Source organism: Marmota marmota, unplaced genomic scaffold, assembly GCF_001458135.2.
Source record: "Marmota marmota marmota unplaced genomic scaffold, marMar, whole genome shotgun sequence".
Classification (NCBI taxonomy): domain Eukaryota; kingdom Metazoa; phylum Chordata; class Mammalia; order Rodentia; family Sciuridae; genus Marmota; species Marmota marmota.
In genome coordinates, this window is record NW_026000000.1 from 4,663,032 (window position 1) to 4,685,578 (window position 22,547).

At 39.1% G+C, this 22,547-nt stretch overlaps 1 protein-coding gene and 1 long non-coding RNA gene across 16 annotated transcripts in view; one reads left to right on the forward strand and one right to left on the reverse strand.

Annotated features, from left to right (window-relative positions):
- Positions 1-22,547, forward strand: part of Sgms1 (sphingomyelin synthase 1) — a 289,949-nt gene that overhangs the window by 184,617 nt on the left and 82,785 nt on the right. The window contains exon 1 of one of the 15 annotated variants that reach the window (XM_015498880.2): positions 9,261-10,951. The exons of 13 other annotated variants lie outside the window; for them this stretch is intronic. The gene's annotated coding sequence lies outside the window, so the exon portion shown is untranslated. Of the gene's footprint in view, positions 1-9,260; positions 10,952-10,972; positions 11,039-22,547 lie in introns of those variants that run through there. One more of the 15 variants, XM_048807445.1, reaches the window with a different exon arrangement.
- Positions 153-22,070, reverse strand: LOC125618034. The gene is made up of 3 exons (XR_007349230.1): positions 21,809-22,070; positions 19,132-19,140; positions 153-164 (listed from the first exon to the last, which is right to left on the reverse strand). It is a non-coding gene; the product is annotated as an uncharacterized LOC125618034 (long non-coding RNA).

Sequence of the window (22,547 nt, forward strand, 5' to 3'; positions counted from 1 at the left end):
CCCTGGCGGAAAGAGTTTGGTTTGGTTGATAAAAGCAAGGTTTGGTTTTTGAATCAGTGCTTGGTGTAACCCAAGTTATGCTCACAACAGCTTCTGGGATTGTAGGTAAAGGCCAAGATCAATTTAGAAGTTTCAGCCTCCTTTAAAGAGTATGAGTGGAGTTCCTGAGTTGTTGACCCAGCATTGTCGTTGACCCCTGGCACCCCCTTCCCCGTTCTGGCTGCTGAGTGATAAGACCTGGAGACTGGTCAGAATGTCTACTACCTGTTGAGCTGCCTTCTCTTCCTTCCCCATATTCTCTCAAATCTAAATTCCTTCAAGTAGTGCCATTGCAGGGACAAGTGGCCAGGGTTCCTCCAAACTAGGCACTCCATGCAGCTGTGCTTTTGACTCAAAAATTAAGTTTAATGAAAAGTAATTTGCCTCCAGAGAGAAAAACAAAACAAAACCTGGGCAGCATAAACCTTGGCTTGATTGAAATCTTAGGGAGTAAACTCAAGGAAAGAAAGGAAACTGGATCAGATAGCTCAGTGTTTCATCAAGAAGCATTTTCTTCTTCAGTTTTTCTAACTTGCCCTTTAGAAGGAAATAATTGAAGCCTGAAATTGCTAAGTAACAGCTAAGAATGTGGTGGTTGTTTTTATTTTAAATCTCACCTACCTCGTTCTCAAAACACTTTCTTTATTAAACCTTAAAAAAAAAAAAATGCCTTGGCTATTTCAAAACATTCATTGTGTCAATTCCCTGAATCAAGCTTACATAATCTTAAAATATTCATTTCTCTTATTTCCTCTTAAAAGGTTATTTATAGTTCCCACTAAGCCAAAGGATTATTGGATTATTGCAAAACTAATTCTTGTTCATTTCATGCAGAAGCTCATAGTTAAAATCTGAGAGAATGGCCTGAATTAGGAAATACTTCCCTGTAGCTTAATCAGATCGGCTGTGGCTGCCTTTCTTTGAAAGCAAACATGGCAGTAGGAATTAATAGAAAAATTTTACCACAGATAAAACATTCTGATTTATATTGTCATCTCTCATCTTGTGTTGTTTCTGAACATCCCAGACAGAACTGAATTTTTGATCAGAGACTATTAGGTGTGCACTCTTTGTATGTATACTTTTTGGCATACTTGCAATATCTTGAGACCTACAGTCAGTAGTTTATGGAGACTTGGGAATCATGGGTTGGGGATGGATTCCAGTACAAATCAAACAGGCTTATTCCACTTCCAGAATCAGTAATCAAGCCTTAAAAAAAAAAATGCAATCTCAGAATGAATTTGGTAGCTGCTATTAAGGGGTGGCAAGAGGAATGGACCAGATCAGGTAGGGTTCTAGGAGCAGAAGATGTTTGGATTGGATGTTTGACAACTAATGTCTTTTTTTAAAAAAATATTTATTTTTAGATATAGTTGAACACAATACCTTTATTTTTATTTATTTTTATGTAGCACTAAGGATTAAACCCAGGGCCTCACACTTGCTAGGTGAGCACTCTACTACTGAGCCACAACCCTAGTCCACAACTAATGTCTTTTTATTAAATTATAAAAGTTAATATTGCTGATTGGAAAGAACTATAAAAATGTGGAAATTATTAGATAAAAAACTCAATTTATCATTACCAAGAGATAACCATTATTAACATTGTGTTTTTGTATTCTGCCATACTTTCTAGGCCTGTGTTAGAAACACTGTCTTTTCCTGCCCAGTGTGGGTCAACTTATAACTATTATTTTGAAATTTGCTTCTATTGATAGTATATTGAGATGATGCCATCAATTAATATCTATAATATATATAAACCTCATGTAGCATTTCTGGAGTCTGTGGTGTATTCCTTAATACTGGACATTTTGGTTGTTTTCCACTTTTCATTTGTGTAGAGTACACCTGTTATAGTTAAAGCAACATCCTTGGGTTTCATAAACTGACTTCCAGACCACTCACGTATAATCGAATCAAGCCTTTATTGAAGCACACCGGTAGCGGCTGACCAGAACATAAAGCTGTTTCCCTGATCAGCCCCAAACAATTGCAAGGGCGCTCCTTATGAGCCTGAAAACCGCAAAAGAGGTGTTTGGAGGGGTCTAGCCAATGCAAGCAAGCCAGGTTACAGAAGCAGGACAGTGCAGTCAAGCGGCGGGACGCTTAGCCAATCACAGTTATCCCATCACCCCAGTTACAGAAACAGAGCCCCCATTACCCTAGTTACAGAAATAATGCCCCAGTAGGTAGTTCCTTGTTCTTAAAGGTTTCTATAGCAAAAGGAAAAGAACATCTTGCCCCAGTCATGACCCTTCTACTTGGCATGGTTGTTTTACAAAATGGAATCACAAAACAAAATGGAGTCACTTTTGCTTTTACTATCACACACCATAATGAACATCTTTGTACACCTATCATGACCCACTCACCGTACTGTCTGGACAGGATACTTGAACAGAGTTGGACCAGAGCTTCTTCCTAGAAGAAACAGGGAAAGGCAGAAATTATAGGAAGATCCCATTCTGGGGGAAAGGCTGGAATTATGATTTAGTGGATGGAAAAAGAGAAGGGGAATAGTGCTAATTAGGACTGGAGATGGAAGATAGAGGAAAGATTTGATGTGAAACCCTTCTTTCATTCTCATTAAAAGCCATTTAGGATTCTTTCCCTCCCTCCCTCCTTCCCTCCCTCCCTCCCTCCCTCCCTTCCTTCCTTTTTTCACCTGTCCTTCTGTCCTGGGATTTAACCTGGGACACTTTACCACTAACCACATCCCCAGCCCTTTTTGTTTTTTATTTTGAGATGGGGTCTCACTACATTGCTTAGGGCCTTGCTAAATTACTAAGACTAGACTCGAACTTAGGATCCTCCTGTCTCAGACTCCTGGGCTGCTGAAATTATGAGCATGTGCCACTGCACCTGGCTGGATTCTCTGTCACATTTAAATGCATGACTTAATATCTTCATTTGTTCTTGATTTCCCTTATTTGGGGAAGATATATTTATTAATTGTTCTGCATTTCAAATGTTCAAGAAAGACTAGGCCTTTAAAACTTGAGGGTCTTAAGAAACTCACCAATCAGAGAGTCAGCAAGGAATAGAAGTCATGGGAAAAGTATATGTGTGGGTAGAAAAAATTATGGAGGGACTGCTTTTTAGAACAGGACATCTTCATCATGATAGGAAGGACGAAAACTGTGTTCCAGTCCTTTTCCATTCCCTTTGTGGTAGCTTGTGCCATTGTGCAAACATTTGTTCTTCTTTCTCCCGTCCCATTGTTCTGTGAAAGGAATAAACATTTCTAACCTACTGAAGGCAGACTCCCCATGGCTGGCTTGGCCATAAGATTTATTTTGGCTGATGAAATGTGAGTGACAAGAATATGTGCCATTTCTGAGCAGAGACTTTAATGGACATGGCCTGGTTCTGCCATCTCTGCCTCATGTTTGCGTGTCCCAGTTAGGGTGCTCCTTCTGCTTTGGGGCCAGAGTGAAGAGGATATGAGTCTGCAATTGTTGGAGCAGTTTGTTCCTGCAGCATAAATTTAGCCTAAGGAGTGCCTTCTTTCTTTCAGGTTCCCCCACCCCACACATTTGTACTATGAGGAGCTTCCTTCCTCTTTATCTTGAGAAATAGTATGCTTTGTCAACTGTCATGCTGTGGTCTTTCCCTGCACTGGACCTTTGTCAGAGGTCACCATTTCAGTTAAGGCATGTAAATAAGGTATTTAGATTTGACTAAGATAACCCTTTGTTTCTTCTTCAACTATTTATTGGAAATATTATCTCATGTTGAGGTTTGGACTTCCCAAAGGTTGGGGTAATCCAAGCCTGGACCCAGCCTTGAAGAATTGGAGCATGTTGGGGTGCTGTGCATCTAAGTAGCCATGAAACAAGGCAGGTGGTGGGAGGGGTGGCATGAGGGGAGCTCACTGATGAGCCACGAACTGCCCTCGTGCAGGTGCCACTTTGTCGTGTGTGTGCCTGCCCTGCCTTATTCTTTGTGTCATGCTTTTTGTAAGTTCAGCTTCACTTTCCTTTCCCTGTCTTGCTTAGCATGTTTACTGGAGCATTTAATTTGTACTGCATGTTAAACTGCCCTGTTCTCAATTTGTAGATTTCAGTGAGACAATTTGTACTGACTCACTCACTAGCTGGTTGTGTATGTCCTTTTTTTGACATATCATGAGTTGTTTAATTTCACAGATGACGTGCTAAATTTTGTTTTCCATCATATAAATTGCTTAACACACTATTACAACAAAATTAAACCCTTAGTTAACTAATTGTTTTGTTTTACCCTCCTCAAGTTCCTGGTTCTCTTTTCCACGATGTATGAACTTGAGTTCATTGTTGTTAATTGGGGCGCTCCTTTCCTTTGTCTTTTTAGGGGTCTAATGTGTTAAAACTCAGTCATGGGAGAGTCAGTTTGTCTTGGCTTAGTGATCAAATCATACCTTGATCTAGATACTTTGGAGTTGACCTCTTACAATTTCAGGTCACATGTCAAATGACCTGGAGTGTGTCCATTCAGGAGCTCTGACTTTCTTTTCCTCTCTCCCTCCTTCCCTTCCTTCTTTCCTCCTCTCTCTCTCTCTCTCTCTCTCTCTCTCTCTCGTTGGGGAGGGGGGATAACAACTTTCTTTAGCATTCTTAGTGACTAGTTCTTGCTTTGGAACCAGGGAGTGAACCCGATGGCTCATGAGGACTGTCTGATCAGTAGTTACTGTCTTAAGACAATGTACAATTTAGCTGTTCTCCTTCCTTCATGACTGAATTTGGCTATTTTCCATCTCATTGCTTCTGACCACCTTCTACTTTGATTTCAGAAGGCACAGGATAATTTATTATTAAAACCACCTCTTAAACCAGGATCTTTTAAACTTTTTGTCCAACACTCATGGAAAGAAATGGTTATCTGCCTTTGGCAGAGAAGGTGCACCTTGAGAGTTGCCAAATTTTATCGTAATGGCCTGCTACTTGATTATGGCAGTGGGTTCCTGGGTATTGATTTTAATATTATGTTTTGTAACAAATACATATTCTCTTTTATGCATTAAATATTATATGACTGATTTTTTAAAAGTTTGAAACATAGTTGATACTGCTAACTGCATCCCTTGCATTTATGTTAGTAGACCTGATAATCTACCAATAACAACGGTCATTTTTCCCTAATTTAAATTTTCTCTTAAAAACACTTTAGACAGGGATTTTAATATATGTAGTACTTTTTTTAAGAAATGGCAAAAGAATGTTTTTATGAATGTACTGTTGATAAATTCTTGATTTTTGGATGATCTTTATTTAAGTACAGATCAGAATAGTTTAAAGCTTACTAAAAGAAATATTTTATTTTATTAAGCTGTAGAGAAATACCTTCTTTTAGGAAATAGAAAGTAAAAGTCTAGCTAGTGACCGTGACTGCTCAGGAACACTTTCTCTCTTTGGGTATTTACAGATTCTGAGACATTCACTCTTGGTCAACTCATCTGTAAGCCCACTCTGTCAGGCTCCTCTGAGTGTTAGACATAGTATTTTCAGCTTTGGGATCATATATAGATGACTTTTTTCTTTCTTTTCTTGGTATTGTGGAATAGACCCAGGGGTGCTTTACTACCCAGCTCTTTACATTTTATTTTAAGACAGGATTTTACTAAGTGGCTGAGGCTGGCCTCAAACTTTCCATCCTCTTGCCTCAACCTCCCAAGTCACTGGGATTACAGGTGTGCATACCACTGTGCCCAGCTAGACATGAATTGCTTTGAAGCAGGCCATTGAGCTTGGACATAAATAGTGTCTTGACTCCAGTTTCCTGCAGTATTGTATGTGGCTTAAATGTAAAGTAATGTGTGTAAAGCTGAAGCCACTTGTCATTACTAACTACACAGTAAATGAATTAAAATGAGCTTGTTTTCCTTGTTCTAGGTAGAATTTCAACTAAATTTTTCTTTAGGAACAATGTTATGAATGGTGTTTTGAGTACAGTTTTAAAAACATTGTTGATGTTAAATTTTAGATCAATTATGAGTTAAGCAGGCTTTTACAGACTGGTGAGGGAGCTGCCTTTATACTAGAGACATACTGTCTCCAGTGTAGTGTCTCCAAGTGCCTTATAAGAGTTCATTGACTTGAGATATAGAAGTCACCTGTTAGAATGTCATGTCTCACCAGGTCAAGGACTGCTTGCATAAGCTTTCATATTGGGCATGTAATGGAACTTCTTGATAGGCAATTGTGTTTTTTGGTAAACAAAGGAACCAACCCTTCTTTTCACTCACAGGAATTAAACTCACCTTCTAAAACTTAACTGTTCCCACCAATTCAACTAAGTGATCCTGGTATAGACCAGCCTGTCGTGGGTGCATGGCCTTAAGCTGAACCAGTGTGAGACTTTCTTGACAATTTAAAAAATTGCAACTATGAGTAGAAGAATAGTCCCTCTTAGTGGCAGAGCTAAGTGGCAGAGTTAAGTGGAAGGAAGGCAGCCTTCAGGAAGGGAGGACAAAAGCAGTTTGTATAAGCAAAGATGCTGACTTGTCCTGGTGGAGTTCATTTTGAGCTGATCTTCAAGTCAGCTAAGCTTCCTCTGTTGGTCTTCTGTTGCTGGGTTACTTTGAGTCAATACATCTTACCTTGCTTTAGCTGGTGCTGCTTCAAGTGCCATTTCTATTACTTGCATATTAAAGAATGCTGACTAATTCATTTGGCTGTTTATACATGGAATATTTATTAGTGGCTTTGTTGTGAGCAATTATAATAAAGTATTTAATTGTATAATAGGGCAGCTGATTTATGACATAGCTTTTAGAGAACAGTGGTAGTGTTTATTCCCACCTATCATAAGAGGAGAATATTTGATTAACATTAATCAAAGAGTACTGGTGATGTGGGGGTGGGTAGGTAGGTCTAGGTATGTGTGTGGTAATGACTCTTGATAAAAGTTTCCTCTAATGCACACATCACCTGACTTTTGACTTTAGGCCATTTAAACAAATATAGAACTATGATAGTTCTAGTAGTTATATTTAGTCTTGAAGAACTTGCTGACCTTTGCTTCCTTTTATAGTTAGGCCACTAACCATAGAAGATAAACAAATTTTTGCGGCAATAACACATACATTGAGAGAGATGTTTATATGGAAGGAGGAATTGGTACTCTGGCACTGTCAAATTTGTATATAGATGTTCCATACTTGAAAGGAAGATAGAATGACATATTGCCTCTGTTCTCGTCAGTGGACTAGTATTTGGGGAACTGAGATTCCATGTGACAACACTGTTTTGTAAACGTCCCTTCCTTTTAGGAAGTATTGGATTTGCTTTCTCAATAGCATTCTGTATTGTTGGAACATGTCTAAAGAGCAAAGAGATGCATCTGCTGCTTGGGTTCTGCTTGCCAGCTGGTTTGAACAACTATAATGTTTGTTTATTCTTGATGTGTCAGCAGTCAAAGTTTTCCTTTCTCCATTGTGGTTATTCTATAGCTTAAACATGATTAGATCAACAATGACTATTTATTCAGAATCTGCTAAGTCCCTGGGGGATACAAAGCCTCTGAAAGGCACTCTACCTCTGATGGAGTCTTGTTATCTGGCAGCGATAAATATCAGGGATTTCCTTTTGGTGCTGAGATTCTATATATTGATTGTGAAAGGGCATTATAAAGAAAAAGGCCTGGTCAAAATCCATTCTATTGGCCTGGGGATGTGGCTCAAGTGGTAGCGCGCTCGCCTGGCATGTGTGCGGCCCGGGTTCGATCCTCAGCACCACATACAAGGATGTTGTGTCTGCCAAAAACTAAAAAATAAATATTAAAAAATTCTCTCTCTCTCTCTCTCTCTCTCTCTCACACACACACACACACACACACACACACACACACACACACTCTATTTAAAAAAAATCCATTCTCTTGTCATGTAATGACTAAAAAAAAAAAAAACAAATAAAAAACTTAAAAAAAAGAAAAAGAAAAAGAAAAGGTCTGTAGGCACTTGGAGAAGAGGAGAGATCCCCAGGGATTGGGCCAGGGAGGGAGTTCCAGGAGAAGGAGTGCTTGAGTGGGTCCAGAATGGAATAAGTAGTGGAGAGAGTTGAGGTCACCAGACCAAGGCATGGTGCCCACCTAGGTAAGTGTGCCATGAATAGATCAGTGGGCCATTTGGTGAAAGTTTTTAAAGACTGGGGGTGGCAGAGATAGAAGCCTGCTTCTGAAAGACCTGAATATATGGCATTGGTCCTTTGGGTTAATCGTCACTCTCCCCCGGCCCACATAAATATATTGAGAACCCTTGTGCTTTGTGTTTTAATGTTAGGCACCAAAGGCATCCTAGAAATAATTATCCCTTTTCTCTTGTGAGATTGTTTTAACTACATTGTTAATGGTCTCCTTGTTTCTAAAGTGTAAGGAGTATGGAAACATCTTGTGTTTTGAGTTTGGGTTGCAGCTGCTGGTATTGTTTATTAAGCCTCCTTCTTCCTGGTTGGAGCACCTACTCTGAATTTCAAGCTTGACTGGATTCTAAACAATAGAAATGAACTACATAGATCAATTCTCTTTCCTATATGTGCTGCCTTCTCTCCTCCATCATGTATCTATAAGTATCTACACTTGTCTACATATACAAACAATGCTTGTATTTTTCAGACAGTAATGTTATTGAAACTTACTGTGTTCATAAACACATGGGTTTTATGTTGTCTTCTTATATAAAAGAGCTGCTGTTCAGGCAGTAACACCCAACACACTACAGCTCACCTAGCATGATTAATTACAATAGTTTTATAAATAGGAAATCAGTGCTTAGAAATACACACATTAACTTGTGTGAACATTTGAGAAAAGTTGCCTATAAAATAAATTTTGATCTTTACTATTAAATTATAGTTATTTGATTGAGAAAGGAAAGGTTTATGACACTCTGAACTTTAACATTTATGGTGTGATGGTGATGAAGTGTCAGGAAGCACAGAGGGAGGGGCTTGCCAGCTGGAAGAGCAATTAGGAGACACTCAACTTCAGTGACCCTGGCATGAAGGTAGGAATGGAAAAAATGTGAATGAAGCCTTCATATTACACTTGCTGATAGTGAATTGGCAAGAGAGAGGGAGGGAGCTCAGATGATTCCAGAATTAAACTTAAAATGTCTAGGAAACTAAGAGTACCATTATGAGGAATATGAGGGGGGCGGGGGGCGGGTAGAGGTAGATCAGCTTCATCATGGAGGAGAAAGGCACCATTTTGTATGTTGGGTGTCTCTTGCTAAGGATCAGTGTTAGGCTGTAGACCTACCTTGCTTCCGCCTCTTTAGGCTACAGTTTGATCTTTGAAGAGAGATGAAGGAATTCTCTGAACACTAACTGGCAGAGCTGGGACTAGGAAGGGAGCTAGCTCATAGCTCCTGGTGCAGTTTTCTTTCCACTCTCTGGTTTGCTTTGGAGAGAAGAATAGCATTTTAGGAAGTCTCTTGATCTCACTGTAGATCTTATCTTTGGCTTATCTTTGGCTAAAGACTATTTTGAAGAAACCGCTGCCTGTGGAAATGACTAGGTCTAAACAAATATGAGGAAGGTAAACTCAAAGAGATCTCCAAAGCCCAGAAGTTTTAATTTGTAGCTTAAAAAATCTTTTCTTCCCCCGTAGAAACTCTTTACTAGCATTAGCAATCAACTCACTTCTTAACAGGTTCTCAGAATTAGTAGTTCTGTAGTCTCTTATACTTTGTCTATTTCCAACTACTAAAAGTTTCTTTTAAATATTTTGATTCCAAAACAATATTTAGGGACAAGTGACCAAGATAAAATATTCCGAAAATTATTCTTGCATTTTTAAAAGTTAATTTAATAATGGCCTAAATGAAGTTGTTCCAACCTAAGCATGCCCGCCTTCTTTTCTTTCTTTCTTTTTTTTTTTTACTAATAAAACTTCTCTTGTATAATAAGAATACCAAGTCCATCCTAAACCAAAAGTGTCTTAAGTTTCTCACCACTTAAATAAGCAAATCAGACCAGGAAATCCCCCCAAAATTTATTTCAGCTATAAAATTCTTTGGCTATTTTAGATTTAAAAAAAGTGTTTAAAATCATGGGTCAGTTTGACTATAAAATTCTGGAATTTCATTCAGGACGTAGAGGGACAAGACACAGCGTTTTTTGATTGTCTATTCTGTCAAGCAGATGCCAAATGCTTTGCATGTGTTATTGCCGATGAATCGCTTGGCAAACTGTTAGGTTGGCATTTTATCCCCCTCATTGCAGATAATTAACTTGCTCAAGGTCATGCAGTGCCAGTGGTACCATCCTAACCTGCTTTGACACCTGGTCCAACGTCCTGCCTAACTCAAAACTTTTACTATAGAAACGAACGGACATCCACTGATTAAGTATCATAAAAACATTAATCCTTGTTTCATAAGAGTTTTTAAAGGGCAACCTGTCCCTTTCTAGAAGTTGTGCCGAAGTTGTTAAAGGCTTAAAGTAAAAAGACTGTGAAAGGCTGCTAAGCCTGATATAAATCAAGAAAGGAAAGTTCCGCCTTAACCGGCAGTGAACATGCTTATTGGTTAGGATTGAACGGGCTGACTCATTTCTTTTTTGCTGTGGCAGAGGGCCACACCCGGCATTCCAAAACCCCTCTGCCGGCCGGCCACACCCACTGGCCTGGCTGCTGGAGCCTCTGCGCTGGGCTCGGCGTCCAGGCTCGCAGCTGCCTTCCAGGAGAGGATCCGTGCGTCTCCCGCCCGGAGCTTGGGGCGCCACCGTGGTCCTCGCGCTAAGCCCATCAGGACGGGGAGAGCGGTGGTGTGGACCCACCGGGCCGGGGTCAGGGCGCCGCCTTTGCCTTTGCCTTCGCCTTCCCGCCTGCGCCCGGGCGGGCAGCGCGCACTCGAGCGCGCCGGTGCGGCGAAAACTTGGTGCTCCAGGAACTTTCCAGCGGATTCTGCCTCAGGGAGGAGAGCGTAAGTGTTGTCCCTTCTAGGATGCTGTAGTTCGTGAAAATGCTCTCTGGGGAGATTAGCGGTCGCAGACTGTGGGACCTGATCAAAGTAAGGAAGAAACAAACCCTTCTTGCATTCCAGAAAACATCCAGTTTGGCAATTAACGCGCAGTTTTCTGCACTATAAAGGGAGTTTTCATTTTTACCGGATCTCACTTTGATGCTAAACCTGGCATTAGCCAGTTACACCTGAGAACGCTCACTGTAGTGGGGGAACCGATGGTCAGGATAGAGGTAGGCAGAATCAACAAATGTGCTATTGTGTGATGCCAGCCGCTGTAGTTTTAGAGCTCAGGATCCAGCTGGTTTCAGTGTGGGGTTATCAAGTTTTCCTAATGGAGGTTTCCCAAAGAGCGGGAATGCATTTGCATTTTGGTCATTAAGTTTTCTGCAAGTATTGGCCTTCTCAGACTCCAGCCCCTGTACAAAACCGTCTTTCAGCCAACTCCCTTGGCTGTTAGAAGCTTGCTGGTCAGGGAGCTCTGTACCGGGTGCCAGAAGGAAGCACGTGCTCTCTGTGTTTTGGAGTGAGTGTGTTTACTCTGTAGTTATGCTTTCTATTTAGTGTGGCCAGGTAATGCTCTTGCAGAATTTGTAGAAATAAATACATGGAAAAGAAAGGCCATTTACCTTTATTTTTAAATTTGTTTTTGATGTGTGTAGTTTTTACTTATATTGTGCCAAAATAGGAATTTGGGGACCTAAGTTCTGTTTCCCTGAATGGTACAAATGTTTATCATTCCGTTTTTAACCCAGATGAGTTTATTACAGCTTTTAAGTGTACATAGAGATAAACTTGATGTGCTTCTTAAAATCTGCTTTTCTATGAAAGATATTAGTCAGCAAGTGCATTTGTATGGTGCACATACAATTGCAAGAGGTGGGAGAGGTAGAGGACAGGGAAAGTAGAATCTTGTGATTACTTCTGATCTTGTTATCAGAAACACTGTACTAGAGAGCCAGGCTGAAGATGTTTTGGTAGCATAAAGTATAATAGGAAAATTTTAACTGAATTGTTATGAATATGAATTAAGTTATGAATAGTACCATTACATTTCTGCGTTTATGAAAATCTGGACTAATTCAGTCAGTAGACAAGAGAAATGGAAGTGTGGAAGAAAATTCTCTGCAGTTGACTTTTATTTAGGTCCATGAAAGAAACTTCTCTAAAAAGAAGTCACTTCTAAATTGTTCAATTAAAACTTGGGAAACTTTAGTTACCCTAAGAGCTGAGCTCCTCCTTATACTCTTTTAAGCTAGTAGGTTAATTGTTAAACCCAGTTGTTTTGATTTTTAACTGCAAGTGCCTCTGTGAAAGGTAACAACTTGGATTCCTTTTTTTTTTTTTTTTTTTAAGGAAACTGCCGATGATGTTTGGAGGAAAATGGCCTTAAGACCTGTGGGGCAGTTAGAAAAGCCCCCTCAGGTTGTGAGAATGAGAAAATATTTTATTATATCTCAAATGTCTAATCCCTTAAAGGAATAATTAAATTTGGATTTGTATTGGGCCGTTAATGGTTATTAACAAGACTGAACGTGTATGGATCTCCTTTCATCAGGTGCTGAGATATTTTGCATACATGACTTCATTTAATTTTCACAGTAGTGCCAACAGGTGGAGGTGGTATTATCCCTGCTTTATAGTTGAAGAAATAGCCCAAGCAAGGTTACATAACCTGCTTCAAATTTCACAGCAAGTTAAGTTAGCTTATGTTAGAAGGTAGCATTTGTTATTTTTCCCATGTGGCTCCAATTGCTCTTAAAATAGTGTTGATTTTTCTGTGTGAGATTATCCAAAGGAGTTTCTTGGTCCAAAGCAGATTTTTGAGTTATTTAAAAGGTCCCCATTGCCCCAATGCCAAAAATCTCAAAGTTCAAGGAATGATGTATTTACTCTGGAAGCATGTGATTTTCAAATATTAACTGAGCAAGCCCTGCTCTTGATGGGCCAGTCATACACGTGGCTGCCTTGAAGTTGCTGATCCTTGTTGACTTTCTCTTTTATTTCTGAAGCCTTTTCAGTTTTGAATGTATCCTTTCTGCTCCTCACAAAGTATAACTGAGGCTTTCTCTCAGTGTAAAACCAGGAGCTGGATCCGGACTGTCCTACACTTGTGACCTCTGTGAAGCATACCTGCAAGTATTTTATGTGTTATGAAAAATGTTTTTAAATTCATATTAGCGCTGAGGTTAGTGTTCAACCTGTTTGTTGAGAATCATGAGGTCATGAAAGGCGCTATGCGAGTGCTGAAACTTACTGGAAGGAGGTGGAAAGTCGGTGTGTCAATTCTGAGAGTTTCTCTGCTGGAGCATTTGTTAGCATGTCCTGGTATAAGAGAATAGTGCGGCCCCCATAGCGACCATGAACTCCAGTATCTCTTCCACCTCTTCACCCTTACCATCTTCTTACCTTCCACTTTCCCAGTTCAGTCAGTGGTACCCTGGCCACCTCCTGAGGTCTCTCTAAATCACAACTGCTTCAGGTGACTTCATTTCTTGAGGATACTGAAAGAACATGCCAAGGTGATGCTCGAACTTGGGAGTAAGTAATCTTGGAAAAATCCTGGTGGGGGGACACATATGCCAGAAGATTCAATTTTCAAAAATGGGGAGATGGTAAATTCTAAAATTCTAAGCTTCAAAGCTTATATTGTTGTCTAGCAGAATTGTAAAACTCATTTTTGAACAGATGGCTCAGGATCACTTAGAAAAAAAGGTATGAGGATCAGTATCCTGCATATGTTTGCTAAGGATCACTCGTGTCCATAACCTCTTTAGACATGTATACGAGGGCATTGCCATAGTTATGACACATCAGCTTCCATGAGACATTTAACAGCCTATGTGTATTCTTTACTCAAGATGGAAAACGTAGATTGGGCAGTAGTTAGAACCAAGGAGGTGATAGTCCAACAGTTTTTTGAAGCACGTAAGTAGGGGTTAAGAACAAGGATTCTAGAGCCAGATCTTGTACAATTTATTGGCGTTCTGTTTGTCTCAGTTTCTTCATTCATAAAATGTAGATAAGAATAAGAATACCTACCTCATAGAGCTGTTGAGGTGTTGCAGGTTTAAATTAAGTAATCCATATGAAATGCTTAAAACAGAGTCGGATAGTGCTTTGAGTATCTTAGCTCTTTGTCTTTTATTGTTGCTATGGCTTTTACTACTTTTCCTATTACTATTTGAGGCAGTGCTGTACACATTTTTGAGTTTGTGTTTTAACATAGGCCCAGAATTGGGTAATGAGATTCTGGAGAGCATCTGGAACTCTTTGAAGGGTGGTTCAAAGACACTGGGCATGTTCACCTTAGCGTAAAAGCTGAGGCAGTATTAGCACTACCGATTCAGTAAAATAGATGTTCTCATTCTGTGTCCTGTACGTTTTGTCCAGTTTAATAAGTGATTTCTCTTAAGGAGCTGTGGTATGAGAGAAATTTCCACTAAGTCAGAATTTAAGAGAGCTCCTTCCTGGAATTAGTACGTTTTTCACTTGTGTGGTCTTGCACAGTTAGCTTAATTCAATGGTCCTCCGCAGAGTGCAGTTTTGCCCTCGAGGGGACATTTGGCAATATATGGACATATTTTTTGATTGTTATAATTGGGAAGGGAAGGTGTGCTGCTGGCATTTAGTGGGTGCAGACCAGGGATGCTGCTACCCATCCTACAGTGTGCAGGACAGCCTCCACAAAGAAGAATTACCCTTTGTGCCAGTAATGTTAAGACTGAAAACCCCTGGCTTCCCCATTCAGCGTCTGCATTTGTGTTTGTGAAATGTGCATCACCGAGTAGCTTTAAGAGTATGTTTATGAAAGAGGCTCTGAGAGTGAATGTTTTCTGAAATCTGTAGCAGTGTATAGCATGTGTGTTTTATCATTGGTAGCGTGATAAAGTGCATTTGCTCCATTCCCTGGAGGACTGTGCCAATCTGGTTTGGGAGTCAGATGAACCTGTGTTCCACCGTCTGCCCTCCCACCTTAACCTACTTCGTGATTCGAGGCCAGTTTCTTTATCTTTGAAAAGTAAATTCCTGTTTTCATCAGGTTTAGAGGAATGAACAGGATATGTACCTAAATTATGTAGCATGTCCTTGGGCACAGTGGTAATAACTATTTGGTTTTTTTTACATTTATGGGAGAGGGTAATGAAATTGAGTTGTGCTCATTAAAATGTAAGATTCGAAAAAAGGATGAATGAGGAAATTGGCTTTTTGATAGTTAAAAGATGAAAAATGAAACATTGTCTTCAGAAGGGAATGTAATTTTAGAGAGGTAAATGGCTTAGGAGATGTTGCTTTGGTCTTCTGGAGAAGGGAAAGAATAAGCACTAAGGGAAGAAGTACCTGTGACAGGGAGAAAGGGAGGGGATTAAGTTGTACCAAAGACCGAGCATCATCTCTACTATAAATTAGTCTGAAATTCATCAAGAAGGTAATTTTTGTGCTTGGGAATTGCTGCACTATAAAAACTTGTAATATTTGTCTGCAAGCAGTGTACTTGTGTTGTTTTTCATCCTACTCTTGATATTATGGTTTCTTAATATATTTTGCAGTACAATAGGAGACCCAGTGATGTAAGCAATGTACCCAGTCAGTGTGTGTACAAATGTGTCAGTTTTGTCTTAGTCATTTCCTTCTCCTCAGTCTCCCTGTTACAGTAGAGCAGAGATTTCCTGTGGTCACTCTTCCTTCCACCTCCACTTTTGTATCACACATGGGTTTAGGCACCTAAACTGTGACTTCATGAGCCCCATTGTTTTTCCCCTCTGTAGCAATCTGCAGCACCATGTCATTTATGTGGAAGACCAGTTGGCAGCAGTGTGTGTGTTTGACTCATTGTGAGACACACATACACACACACACACACACACACACACACCCCAGAGACTGAGCTCAGGGGCACTCAATGACTGAGCCACATTCCCAATCCTTTTTGGTTTTTTATTTAGAGACAGGGTCTCACTGAATTGCTTAGCGCCTCGCCATTGCTGAGGCTGGCTTTGAACTTGTAGGAGCTTCTGGGATTACAGGTGTGAGCCACTGAGCCTGGCTCAGTTTGATTCTTGTGTGAGTGATGGAGTTGGGTGAAAAACTTTCAAAGTGATCACAGTCCACCCGCAGTCTGCCTTGTAAACATCTTTGGTTCTGGTCATTTCCTCGGGAGGTGGCAATAGGAGACCCAGTGAGGATGCATGCATTCTGTGGCTTAGGAAAAGGCTCTTAATTCATGTTGGAGAATTGAAGTTAGTGATTTTGAAAAAAGGGTTTGATTTTAAAGTTTCTTTCTGCAGATCCCTGCTGCATTTGAACTAAATGGTGTGACTCTCACATAACTTGAACCCTCAAATGGAGCAAGTGTTAGCACCCACTCCCCTCAGCAGCTTGCATCTGGACATCTTTTCCTCTTGGATCAGTGAGGGCTGGCTCACCCCTCTGGAGTGGTGGCAGCCCGGGGGGAAGCATAGCAGCCGCAGCGTGAGTGGCTTGCAGAATGGGAAGGGTTGGGGATCGGAACACACTTCTGAGACGTTTATAATACTGACAGAGCCCTGTGAGTCCATGGAGACCTTTCTGAAGGTAACCTTCAAGCTCACTTAACTCCTGATTGCACAGAAATAGAGGGTGATGTTCCTCTCCCGTGGCCTCGAGCCACCCCGGAGTTGCTAGGTAAGCAGTATTTGCAAAAAAACTTAGTGATTTTAATAGAGAATCCTGAACTAGTTACACAATATTGCATACCTTTGTGGGCTCAGAAGCCAAGAGTTTGATATTCAAGCCAAGCTGAAAATGGGTTAATAATAAATAAGCTAAAGGAAAGACTAGATTAGTTATAATTTTAGATAGTACCAATGACCACAATTCTTGAGACATGGTAGATGATTTTTTCCATGTCAGGTATTTTCCGTCACTTCAATTTCTCAGATGTGGATGGAGTAGAAATTACCACGTGCTGCTGAAAGTGCTTGAAGACTGCTCATGTATTTCAGGACACCTAGTCATCAACTTCTACAATATTTGGTTCCAAACCTGCAGGTTCAAGTGTCCTAAGTCAACAGATGTAAAGATTTCTTTTCATTTTTGAGAATTTCAGCTTGACATTTTATGAATTTTTCAGGGTGTGTCTGTGTGTGAAGTTTTCTCTTTTTAAAAAGAGCTCCCTCTTCTCTGAAACTCTAAAAGCCTTCATTTCACTTTGAAATGATGGCTTCTACTACAGGTGTGGTATGTGTGCCATCCATGAGCACAAGCAGGCAGATCTCTGCCTCTCTACCTTGGGAAAAAAGATCAGACTCAAAAGAAACTGTAGAACATACCTGTAGTGAATGGGTTATAGTAAAGATATTCAAAGCAAATAAAGAGATGGAATGGCTTCTAGGGTAGTGTTATAACTTAGCTAAAGGTACTAATATGTTCCTCTGAAAGGGAATTTGTATGAAGAAGGAATTTAGAGAAGTAGTGCTTGGAGTCTGGGGTGGGTTATACCAAGTTTGAGAGGCTGAGGCTTTCTACAGAGAAGGGATTTTGCCAGAGTGCAGTGTTGACAGGTCTGTGTACAGATCTTCAGCCTGCTGTTTGGGCTTTTGCAGTCAGACTGCCTAAGATCTAAACTTGACTTAGAGTATGGTCTTGCTCTAACCAGTGAATACCCTGAGCTTACGTTAGCCTCACATTGCAGTGTCAGGCCACACAGGAAGCCATAAGACATATTTCTGTTCAGTAGTCACTGTGCATCCTTTTGACTACAATTTGATTTCCTCATATAGTGATGTTTTTAGGAGACACACTGATCAAGCATATATCAACATTCAATCCAAATTATGGTTTATATTTCCCACAAAAGGTATTCAATTAGCGTTTTTACTTCAATGTCACCTAGAGTGTGGTTAACACAAACCCTTTCCTAATTATTATATTTATGAATTGGCAAGATTAGGGGCCAGCCTTGGCTTGTGGTGAGCCCATCAAGATGGTATGGCACCCCAGGGACCAGCCGGCTTGCCCAGGGTTGCTTGTCCCCCTGTGAGTTTTCTTTTCTGTCTGACTTGTGACACAGGAGTGTGATGACCATTGAAACACTATTATCTTTTTTGTCAGTTTAGAAAATGTTGGGGGAAAAAATGAATATTGCCGAGTGCTTATTCATGCTGGAAATGTGGTGTTCTGTGAGTGACTCATGTAAACATGAGTAAAGCAAACTAGAGTACATTGTTATAGTCACAATTACAAGGTACACTAATTCCTACTTAGCTAAATTGCACAAATTACCAAACAACTAAAGAAATCCCCAATCAAAGCAGTTCATAGCCAAAACGTCACAGAATTTTTCATTATAGTTTTACAGTGCTACAATTTAAATCTCGTAATGCTGATATTAGATTTATAAACTATACTTTTATTTGATTCTCAGATAGCATGAAGTTTCTTGAGCATTTTAGTCCCAGAAGCTGTCATACTTTTAAAATTCATCTTATATTCCCACTGCTGGGTCTCTTACAATTTTCTGTTGTAAATCCTAAATGATTTTTGAACTTTTGGACAATTTCTTTTTCTTCTTCTTTTTAAAAATATGGTACTGGGATGAAACCAGGGGCTTTCTACTATTCTGCCCATTTTATTTTTTTATTTTGAGACAAGGTCTCGCTAAGTTGCCTAGGATGGCCTCAAACTTGCGATCCTCCTGCTTTAGCCTTCCCAAGTTGTTGAGATTCCAGATGTGTACCACCACACCCAACAGGAGCTTCCTTTTTTAAATGACTTTTTCATATGTAGTTAAGAATTGGGCAAAGATGATTCAGCCAAAAGTTCATCCTTAAAGAAAATAGGTATCAGGTAGAAGATCCATTTTCAAGGAGTTCCTACATGACTTAAAACACTTCTTAGCTGTGGCTTTTTTAGACTACACAAAGATATATTATTTTATGGTTCCTCTGGGTTTTTATTTGTTTTGGTTTTATTTTTTGAATTGAACCCAGGGGCACTTAATCACTGAGCCACATCCCCAGTGCTGTTTAAAAATATTTTATTTAGAGTTGCTTGCTGAGTTGTTTATGGCCTCACTGATTTGCTGAGGCTAGCTTTGAACTCGCAATCCTCCTTCCTCAGCCTCAGCCTCCCACCTCAGCCTCTTGAGCCACTGGGATTACAGGCGTGTGCTACTGTTCATGGCATTTCTCAGGTTTATACTTTGGATCTTGGCAGGACATGATGGTTTTTGAAAATAGACACAGTGAATCTCAGCACCCACATATGTAACCATTCTAACATAATGGAGTTATAGTTAAGGTCATATATATATNATATATATATATATATATATATATATATATATATATGGTTATAGTCATAGTCATAGTCAAGGCCTAAGCAAAACCATAGGTAATCAGGAATTGGAGCAACATTTATGAATTTCTGTGTAGCTAGATGACATTCTGGGCTTCTGGTTTAATGCCTCTGAAGGTATATAACACAACTGAAAGTTAAGAATTGCCTGTGAAATAGTTCAACTTGGGACTTTATCTCTTAGATTTTACAAATATTTGCCAAAGGATTTTATAATACATGCTAAGGTTATGATTTTATTTGTATAAGGTAGGTTTCTAATTTACTTGGTGAGTACATTTCTTTATGGCTTCTTCATGAATGAGATAATAGTTCTTCCAGGAGGGTTTTTAAAGATTTTTTTCTCCCAGGTAGTTTTCCACATTCCATGACTTTGAGCTGATAGATTTCTGTGTGGCTTCTTGCTTTATAACACAGTGCAATGCATAATTTATCATTTTGTTTAAAACATTAGAAAGGGAGAAATTCTTAGCCTTGTCCTTGAACCCAAGTTGACAATCAGTCTGCCTCTTGCCGGCACCACTTCTTTTTCCCCACTTCAGTTCTTCATTTATGTTTTGTTTTTGTGTTTACCTTCCTCAGAACTCTCCCCCAAAAGCCTTATAGTCATTAAGCATATTTTTGGAGGTTCAGATGTTAAGGAGTATAAATCCTTTAAAGATTTTGGTTTTATATTTTAATTAGATTTTGTTGAAAAATGGTATGAAGATAAAGAATTATCTGTAAATCATGCATTCAGGTAACCAGGATAACATCAATAATAAATAAAAGCCATACATATGTGTGATTAGCATACAGATGGGATCAAAAGGTACAGGACCATGTAAAGACCTCGCACCTCATATGTAACTGTTAATTTCTTGTGATTTCTTCCAGGAAAAAAAAAAATGTTTTGGGCACATTGCCATATCTACTTGGCTCTCTACTTTTTTATTTTTAATAAAAAGATTAAATTACATGCATTATTTTGTAACTTTTCCTAATATAAGTTAGAGGTATTTTTCATTTGCATGTAATAAATCTTCACTTTAAAGATGATGCAGTATTTCATTAAATGAATCTACAATAACTGTTACCTTGGTTTGTTTCTAGATATTTTAGTTGTTGCTAGGGTATGTGTTTATGCTGTTGGACTAATTACCTTCTGCCTTAAATTAATACCTTTGTATGAATTTTGCTCATATACATAGAGGTTAAATTTCTAATTTTGGAATTGCTAGGTCACAGGACTTTTGAACTTTCTAGATGAATATTGCCAAATTATACTCCATAAAGATGATCAGTTTTTATTTTAGACCAAAGTTATACCATTTAAAAAATTTGTCTAGAGTTTGCACATATTTGTACATATTTATGTGGAACGGTGAGGTTGATACCTGCATACATCATGTATCTGTAATAATCTAATCATGGTATTTAACATATTCATCATGCATTTATTTTTCCTTTGTATAAAAACATTCAAAATCCTCTTTTGTAGCTATTTTGAATTATTCAGAATGACATTGTTAATTAAAGTGCTATCTTTTCCATACCCCCCTATCTGATAAGTTAAAAATGTTATGTCTTTGTTTTCTTACTTTAATTGTGGGTAAGGTTCAGGATCTTCTCCCAGGCTCTTATGTGTTGGAATTTCTCTCTGTGGCCTTCTTTGTTTCCCTATAAATTCTTATTTTGGTCCTATTGACTTGTATGAGCTCATTTTAAGTGTGCAAAATTAGTATCATTTCATATGCATGTAAGTGTTTCCCCCATGTCATCATGGGTGCTTTTGATTGTCATTAAAAACATTGTTTTTTAATATTGAACATGATCCTTTGAAAAAGAAAGGAAAGAAGGGTATGGACTGGGAAAAGTTGGCTTACTTTCTGCTTTTTTTGTGGCTTAGTAGTTGTAGTTGGGGGCTACAGGTTATCCCCATTGATTCTAACGTGTCCCACCTCTGTAGACCCTCTGTCATCTCAGTTACATTAAGACACTCTTCAAAAGGCCTAGGCATGAATGTCCTTGCCCTCTGTTGCATAGGTCCTCATCAGTCCATCTTCCCTTTAAGGACAGTTGAGTTTATGAACAGCCTTGTCTATTAGTATCAGAACTGAGCCATTTGGAGAGTTCATTCCTGGTAGCCAGAAGTGTAAGTAATGTTCCTCTCTATCCTGAGCACCAAGAATAGTTACCTAGGTCATGAAACACACCGTGTTGAATGAATGAAGAGCAGGAAGAACAAGAGGCGCTGGGGGAGAAGGAGCAAGAATCAAAAGTTGACTGTGTGGAGCACTTAAGTCAACCAGATCTGTGCGTGCCTGACAGATGTCCTTTTGGAGTCTGCAACATTTCTGTTTCCCAGCTTTGTAATTCCTACTCAGTTAGCTTCTAAACAATTGGTATGGGTTCTAAGATAATAGTATATTTATCTCATAAATTTTCTAGGACATTGAACATGCAAACAGTGCACTTGTGCCAAATGTTGTTTGTTTGAACCTCTTCTCTCTTTGTGCTCACATAATTATCTGTCTAGACTGGACAGTGAGAGAGAATCACGTCTGTTCTCTTGCAAATGGTGTTAGAAAAACAATGTGTATCTCCCATTTTTAAAAAAGTCTGATGTTAAAATAATAGGCCAAGAATAGATTTCTCTTCAAATTTCTTCAAAGAGCAAACTTATTTGAACATTTAAGAGACAAAAATTGATTATACAAATGTCCATACTTGTTACATACTGTGTAAACTAAGACTCAGCCTAAATCCCAGAAAAAGTGTGGGCTAATTACTTATTTAATGAAATACCTCCAGAGAAGATTTTAAGGATTTCCTGAAAATTCAAATAATCTATATTTATGTACTTATTCATATATATGGGAATCCTTTTTATAGTATCCTATAAAGGGTAACAGTATTGTGTTGCAGTATTTAGTTGGTTTGGCATATAGTATTACTCCTTGAAAATGTCAATAAATCTTAATTTCTAGTAGGATTATGGCCTCTTTCTTTCCATTTGGCCTGAGATGGGATGCATAATGGCTTTGTTTACTCTGGAGTTTTATGAAGACAATTGACTCAATTAACTTGAATTTACTGAAATAAAAGCCTACAATAGGAAAAATAGATTTACTTTTGAGAAAGCTAATGCTAAACTTTGACTTCTGTTGCTGTTCAGCAGCATTCAGTGTAAAGATAATTGGGCGCCAGAACATGAGAGAACCAAACCCTGTTGTTTTGA